Below are 6,694 nucleotides of genomic sequence, written 5' to 3' on the forward strand. Positions count from 1 at the left end.
TTATAAGTGACTGCTATAGTTTCTTGAACATGTAACATATACCTACTGAATATCTATAATGTACAAGGACTGCAAAAGGTGAAAAGCTCCCAGTATTAAGAGTTGCAGGGCATTTTGGCTGGAGCCCAGTGCCCCACTGACATTATATTCCATCCACTGGGTCTCAGCAGGCATCCTAGATTCTCATTACCCTTTCACAATCAGTTGACAGGGTCTGCTTAAGAAGAGAAATTAAGATTTGTGTTCATGGCAACATGAGAATCTGAAGTGGAGGGAGTGTTCAAGCAAGGTCAGAAGGTCGTGAGATCAGTCCCCATTGGGATCATCTTTAGACTGTGACATCAAGCCTCTCTTGCACTGTGATCTGAAATTAACTCCAAACCTTCTTCATTGTGCGTGATGAAATTATGTGTCTGATGACCAAAATATTTAGAAATTTTTATGGACCTAAATATGCTTTGTAGCAATAATTTTTAAAAATATATATCAGTAGACTATCTGAGAGACTTTCTGTTTTTCTTCTTGGCTGTCAAATAGATATAATTAACAGTTACCATGTGCCAGATATTGTGATAAATCCTTTCTATACATTATCTGATCTTGTCATCACAACTTTTTGTTCCTCATCCCATTTTATTGACCTCACAATTGAGGTTTCATGGCTTATAAACAGTAGAGGAAGAATTACAATCTAGACTTGTCCTACACAAAGCTTAAAGCTTGTAATCACTGTATTAGAATGCCTTTTGTGAAAATGATCAATTATTTCCTGGATTATAATCCAGATTCCTACTAAGACCCTTGCTGGCATTCCTCTCTTTGAGGTCAGCACACATGTAAAATACAATACACCACATTTGCACATATAAATCTGTATTTGTTACCTTTCATGTATAAAGATAGCACTACTGAAAACAATCGCAATATACAGGTAAAGTTTTAAAGACCAAGAGATGATAAGCAATCTGTGCACATAGAAGCTCTAATTATTGTATAGTATTAGTAGTAGTCTGCTGTCTATAGAAAACTAATTCATATAGTACTTCCTCTCACATATTCACTAAAGACCTTTTTTCATTTTATGAGTCTCGATAAGTTTCTCATAATTTTTCATCCAGTCTGTAGGATAAACAATACTATCAGCAACAACACAACAACAAAGACTACTACTAGCATTGCCACTAATAACACTTATTGAGGTAGGATAAGCCAGGAATTGTACTTTATTTATATATGTCATAATACTTAAAATGATCCCCATTTTATAGATGAGGAAACTTAGATTAAAGAGGTTACGCTTAAGGTTATGCACAAGGTCATAAAGGCATAAATGGTGAAGTCAGATTTCAAATACAAAGAGAACAGAATCCCAAACCCATGCAGATTCTTTCTATTGTACTCTACCAAAGGATTTTTTTTTCATTCAGCAACATGTCCTCTTGCTACTAATAAGACATACCTATTCTTCAATATTATGGAAGTAATTAGGACTGTTATCCTCTTCAATCCCCCCTCCTCTAATAGAAGACTGAGGGTTGGCATAGCCTATAGGATTTTATGTGGAGAGAGATTAAGAGAGCTTTGGTGAAAGGGCGGGGGGTAATAGGTGGATAATAGGTGCTGAAATCAAATTGTAAAACATAACAGGTCCCAAATAGAACACCAAAAAAGCTGAGAGGGCCAAAAAAAGGTTTTGACAAATGTCATATAAATGATTTACTTTATAAGTTTGCAGACAATATGGTATAAAAGTATGTGTGTATGTGTGTGCGTGTGTGTGTGTGTGTGTGTGTGTGTGTGTGTGTGTTTGAATTAACAGTCTAAAGGTAGTTCTTTCAAGAATTCATAGTTCATAGGAATTCTAGAGCAGAAAGGCCCTGCTCCAGGGGTAATTGCTATATGAGTCAGCTATATTCATCTCCGATCAATACCAGAGGCTTTGCTAATTAACTTAATAAATATGAAGAATGAATTTCCAATGGTGACAAATTAGTAGTATTCAAGATCTACGTGTTGTCTATGATGTCTTGGAGACACTACCATAAACAGGAAGTTCAGTGAGACCTCTACTCCTCACTCTTTAAGATGATACTGAGGTCTAAGTTCTGGAATAATCCTGTATCCAGCCATGACGTCAGAGTATTCTGTTTGCCTGATGATAATTATAAGGTTAATTGAATCCTGCTTCTATATTTTGCATTATCTCTAGTGGACCTAGAGATAGTATGTTATATTCTGAGCACCTAAGAATACAGAACTGGTACATCTTTGAATGTACTGAATAGGCAGTTGAGTTATTACAGCTTTTTAAATAAATATCATTTCAAAGAAATATCTCCTAATGTGGCTGAATTTGCTATGACACTTGTTTTTATTATAACCTGATATCTGGGTATTGATGTTGTCAGGGAGTAAGTAGCTAACACTTTTCTCAGTCTAACTATAGCAGCTACGAAAACCTACCTCAAATAATCTAATAATTGTACATGGACAATATGGCAAAGGCCAGTTCTGAATAAAAGCAAAATTCTCAGCCTGAAATATGAGAGCTATGGAAATGAGAGCAGGGATGGAGGATTAAATATATATGGAAAATGGTCTCAGGCAATTTGTCAGAACAGGTATCAATGTCTGCTTCTTGAATCAATGAATAAGTTCATTTTGGCCTAAGCTGCCAACAGACAACTAAGATGTAAGAGCTGGGACCGAAGTCGATACCTTCCTTATAGCCAAGATCTCCTTATTAATGATTTTATCTTTCCAAAATAACACAAGAAAAATGAACTATCAGCAGCTCTTCTATCCATCACATGCCAAATGCCTAGATATTTCCAAGAACCCAACTATTCATCTCCATATTGGTCTATCATGCAAGTGACCAATTCTTTGCCTTTATATGTCTAGGACAGCTTCACTTCATTTCAATAAGCACTTAGTGAGTGCATAGTTATGTTAAATATATATCATAGATTTAGCTGGTGAAAATTCCCAATAAACTTGATGTTGATTCTACAAATTGTTCAGACCGAATGATCATCTAAAACAGAGTTCAGTTCAGTGTAGAAACTGATGCTGTATCCAAATCTTCACATTGATTTTCCATTTTCCTAAATACAAGCAACACTTTGGGTTCACTTTTCTATTATCTTTTTCATTATTGCCACCAAAGGTTACAAACTTTCTAGAGGAACCCACAGTTTACATGAAGACTTCCATTAGTGTAGCTAAAATATGATCTCAACTCTTTTAGGGATTGCCATAAATGAGTCAACATATAGAAGAGTCATTTATCTTTTCCAGGTTTTTTTCCCCCTTTCTCTCATAAAGCAAAAACAAAGCGAATGAACAAACAGAGCACAAAAATAAACACACACATGCACACTACACACAAACATGACTTTCCCTAGAATGCTAGAGATCTTTTGCTAACAATGTTCAGGAAGGGCCAGAAACTTATCAGCTTCCTAGCCCTTTAATGCACGATTCGGTAGGCATGAGTCAGACTGCATAAATCTGTTCCGCTTTCCCCTGTATGTCTAAAAAAGAAACAGTAAAACCTGTCAAAGAATGTTCTAAAGAGAGGCAGCTTTCTGTTATGATTCTACCTGTTTGTGCCTGTGCTTACCTTTGCATTCAGCACAGAAAGGTCAATATTTAGAAGAGAACAAGAAGGATATTTATGAAACTGTAGGAACACACATTTCATTTGGAAGGGCTAGCTGTGCCTTCCAATCTTTTTCTGAGTCATCTCCATAGGAAGCCAGTATAAATGCTAACTATTATTTTTGTGAATTGAGCTCTTAATTTGCATCTGTTTTCTATTGGATAACTCCAGGAAATTGAGATCACAAAGTTTAAAAAGGAGAATACCTGTTTAATGTTCCATGGCAGACAGATTTTGTGCTAGATGCTCAGGCAAGAGGCAGAATGAGCAATTTAACCAATCACTGACTGCCTGAATCTATTATGTAAATAGAAAATAAAGCCATTGTGTTAATGAGGAATAAATAAAGTCTTACCTTGAACAGTTCATTGTTTAAAGAGACATTTTAATGTCTGTCATGTAAAATGGGTCCTTTAAAAACAATGCATAACATTTTAGAAAGGCAGACTATTTTGGAATTACAAACATACAGAAATCTAGCATTAAGGGTTCTAATATAGCATTTCCATTTTCTTTCTTTGTTGAGTCTAATAAATAGTAACCACAAACTTGCATTGTAAAAAGTTTATAGATATTTATAGAAGTTGAATTTTTCAATCTCAGAAACCAGTCCTTATTAAATATCTCTTTAATACCCGGTACTTTGCAGACCTTGTGTGTTTTAATCCTTAAAACAATTTTTTGATGTAGCTACTCCTTTTTTTTCCCCCTGATGAGGGCTTGATGTTATATCTGTCTGATGATGTGTCAGTTAGCTATTGTTGACTAACAACCAACCCTAAATCTTTGTAATATGCAACAGAAAGTTGATCGCATCCAGAATCAGCTCTTCTGTTCTTGGCTGAGTTTTTTCACAGGTCTGTAGATTGTCTGGCTGTCAGCTGTTACTGGAGCAATTTGGCTTTGCTTCACATGCCTCTTAAGCTACCAAAGGCCTCAGACATTACTTTTCATCTTTTCATGGCAATAGCAAAGGTGTAAGGGGACTGGTAGGAATGTGTGGTTGCTTTGGAAGCCTCTGTTAGCTCATTTCTATTAACGTTTCATTGGCCACAGCGAGATATATATATATAAAATATACTCTGCCTCTTGACAGGAGATGCTCCAAGGTCCTATGACAAGAGGTGAAGAATTGGGCCCATTAAAACAATCAATCTCCACAGATGACAAAGGCTTAATATTGTCTATTTATTTCACCAATTTGCTGTCCACACTCCGTTGATTTAACTTTTGAAATAACTGTAATACTTGTTACTTTTCTATACATACTAAAAACTAGAAACCAAACCGGATTCTCAACAGCCCTTCATAGATCATTTAATTATTCCAAAAGCTTCTCAACTCATTTATCATTTTTATTAATAATGAAAGTGGTAGTGGTGGCAATCACCATTTATTGACATTTACTACGTGCCAGACACTGACTAAATGTTTTTAAATCTTACAATGCTTCTACTGCTATGATCCTAATTTTAAAGATGAGGAGGAAAATGAGTTGTAAGGAGATTAAAAAACTAAATTTGTCCTGCTAGTACATATTGAAGCTTAGATTAAAATCCAAGTCTATTGGATGTCAATAACTGGGCTCTCAACTGTCATTCTACCCACAGTTTAATCCATCCAAATTCCAACAGACTGAATTTCCTGCATGTTTTTACCTCACGTCATTCCTCTGTTAGGAAAATTACAGTTGCTTCCTCTTGCTTTTTAACTATCAGAAAACACCATGTTGTTCTAATGACACAAATTCCAACATACTCTGGGTACGATATTGTTGTAAAGTTTTCCCCAACAGACAGCATTTGTTCTAACTATGCAAGGTGCTACCCTATGACCTAGAGAGGCTTGTTTCTTCCTACTTTGCCATCTCTGTTCATACTGTTTTGGACCCTCTCTAACAGTGTCCCCCTTCACCCATCTGCCTCCAAGATATTTTTAATTTAAGGAACCAAGATGTCTACTCCAGTTAAAATGACACTTCCAGTTTGTAAAAATATTTAAAGATTTAAAAAATGTTTTTACATTTATATACACATTTGCTCAATACTTATAACAATTATAAGAGCAGATAAAAACAAAAAAATAATAGATTTAATTCTATTGAAAATAAGGAAAAAGAGAGATCTCTCTCTCCTCCTTTTTCTTAGAACATTTACTTTAGAAAACTTAAACTTGTAAATATTATTTTCCTCTCTGTGAAATACATAAAAATTCTTTGGAAAATTAGATAGGCCTTTTGTCAGCTTTATGACCCAGGAATTTCTTAAACACCTGAGAGCCATTTCTTTGAAATATAAATGTCAAGGGAGATAGCCCCACTATGTCCCACTTTCTGTGGGAAGATACGAGGTTAACTTCCATGGATACCTTCTTCTGAGTTACATAATTGCTTCCTATCATAAAGGTAGGAAAAGTTTGTTTTTCCTCTGCATATAGCCATTTAAGACAGATGAGGTCACCCCAACTACCAAGTGAAATTAGAATGAACTTATACATGATGGATGATTTGTCAAGTCCTCTTACTTACATACTAATTATCTTGAGAATATGTATATAATGGGTTGTATCAGCTTGAATAGAAAAGATAGATTTCTTTCTGTCTTTGCAATGTCTTAGTGGCTTGCCTGTGATATGCGAAATTTTCTGGTTTAATGTTTACTTAATAATAAAATTGTTTTCTTTTCCTACTACATTTGTGGAGAACATTCTGGATTGGGAGAAGATTTTTGCCTGAAGCCTATTTTCCCAGCACAATCTGCAAGGTAAATATTATTATACTCATTTTACAGGTTAGGAAACTGAGGCTCCAAGAGATTAAGTGATTTGCCTATGCAGACAATTCTATTCAGACAACTTATTATGTTGTAGAACTAATGAGTCTATAAGTTCATGAAGTTTTGGATTGTATCTGTCTTGCTGAAAACTGCATTCCCAATGCTCCACAAAATTTGGCACTTAGTAAAGGAATACGGTAGTTTTGGATGAATAAATAAAACCCTGGAGGCCAAGTTCTTTCCAATATTATATTTG

This window comes from Pteropus vampyrus, unplaced genomic scaffold (genome assembly GCF_000151845.1).
Source record: "Pteropus vampyrus isolate Shadow unplaced genomic scaffold, Pvam_2.0 Scaffold115, whole genome shotgun sequence".
Lineage (NCBI taxonomy): Eukaryota > Metazoa > Chordata > Mammalia > Chiroptera > Pteropodidae > Pteropus > Pteropus vampyrus.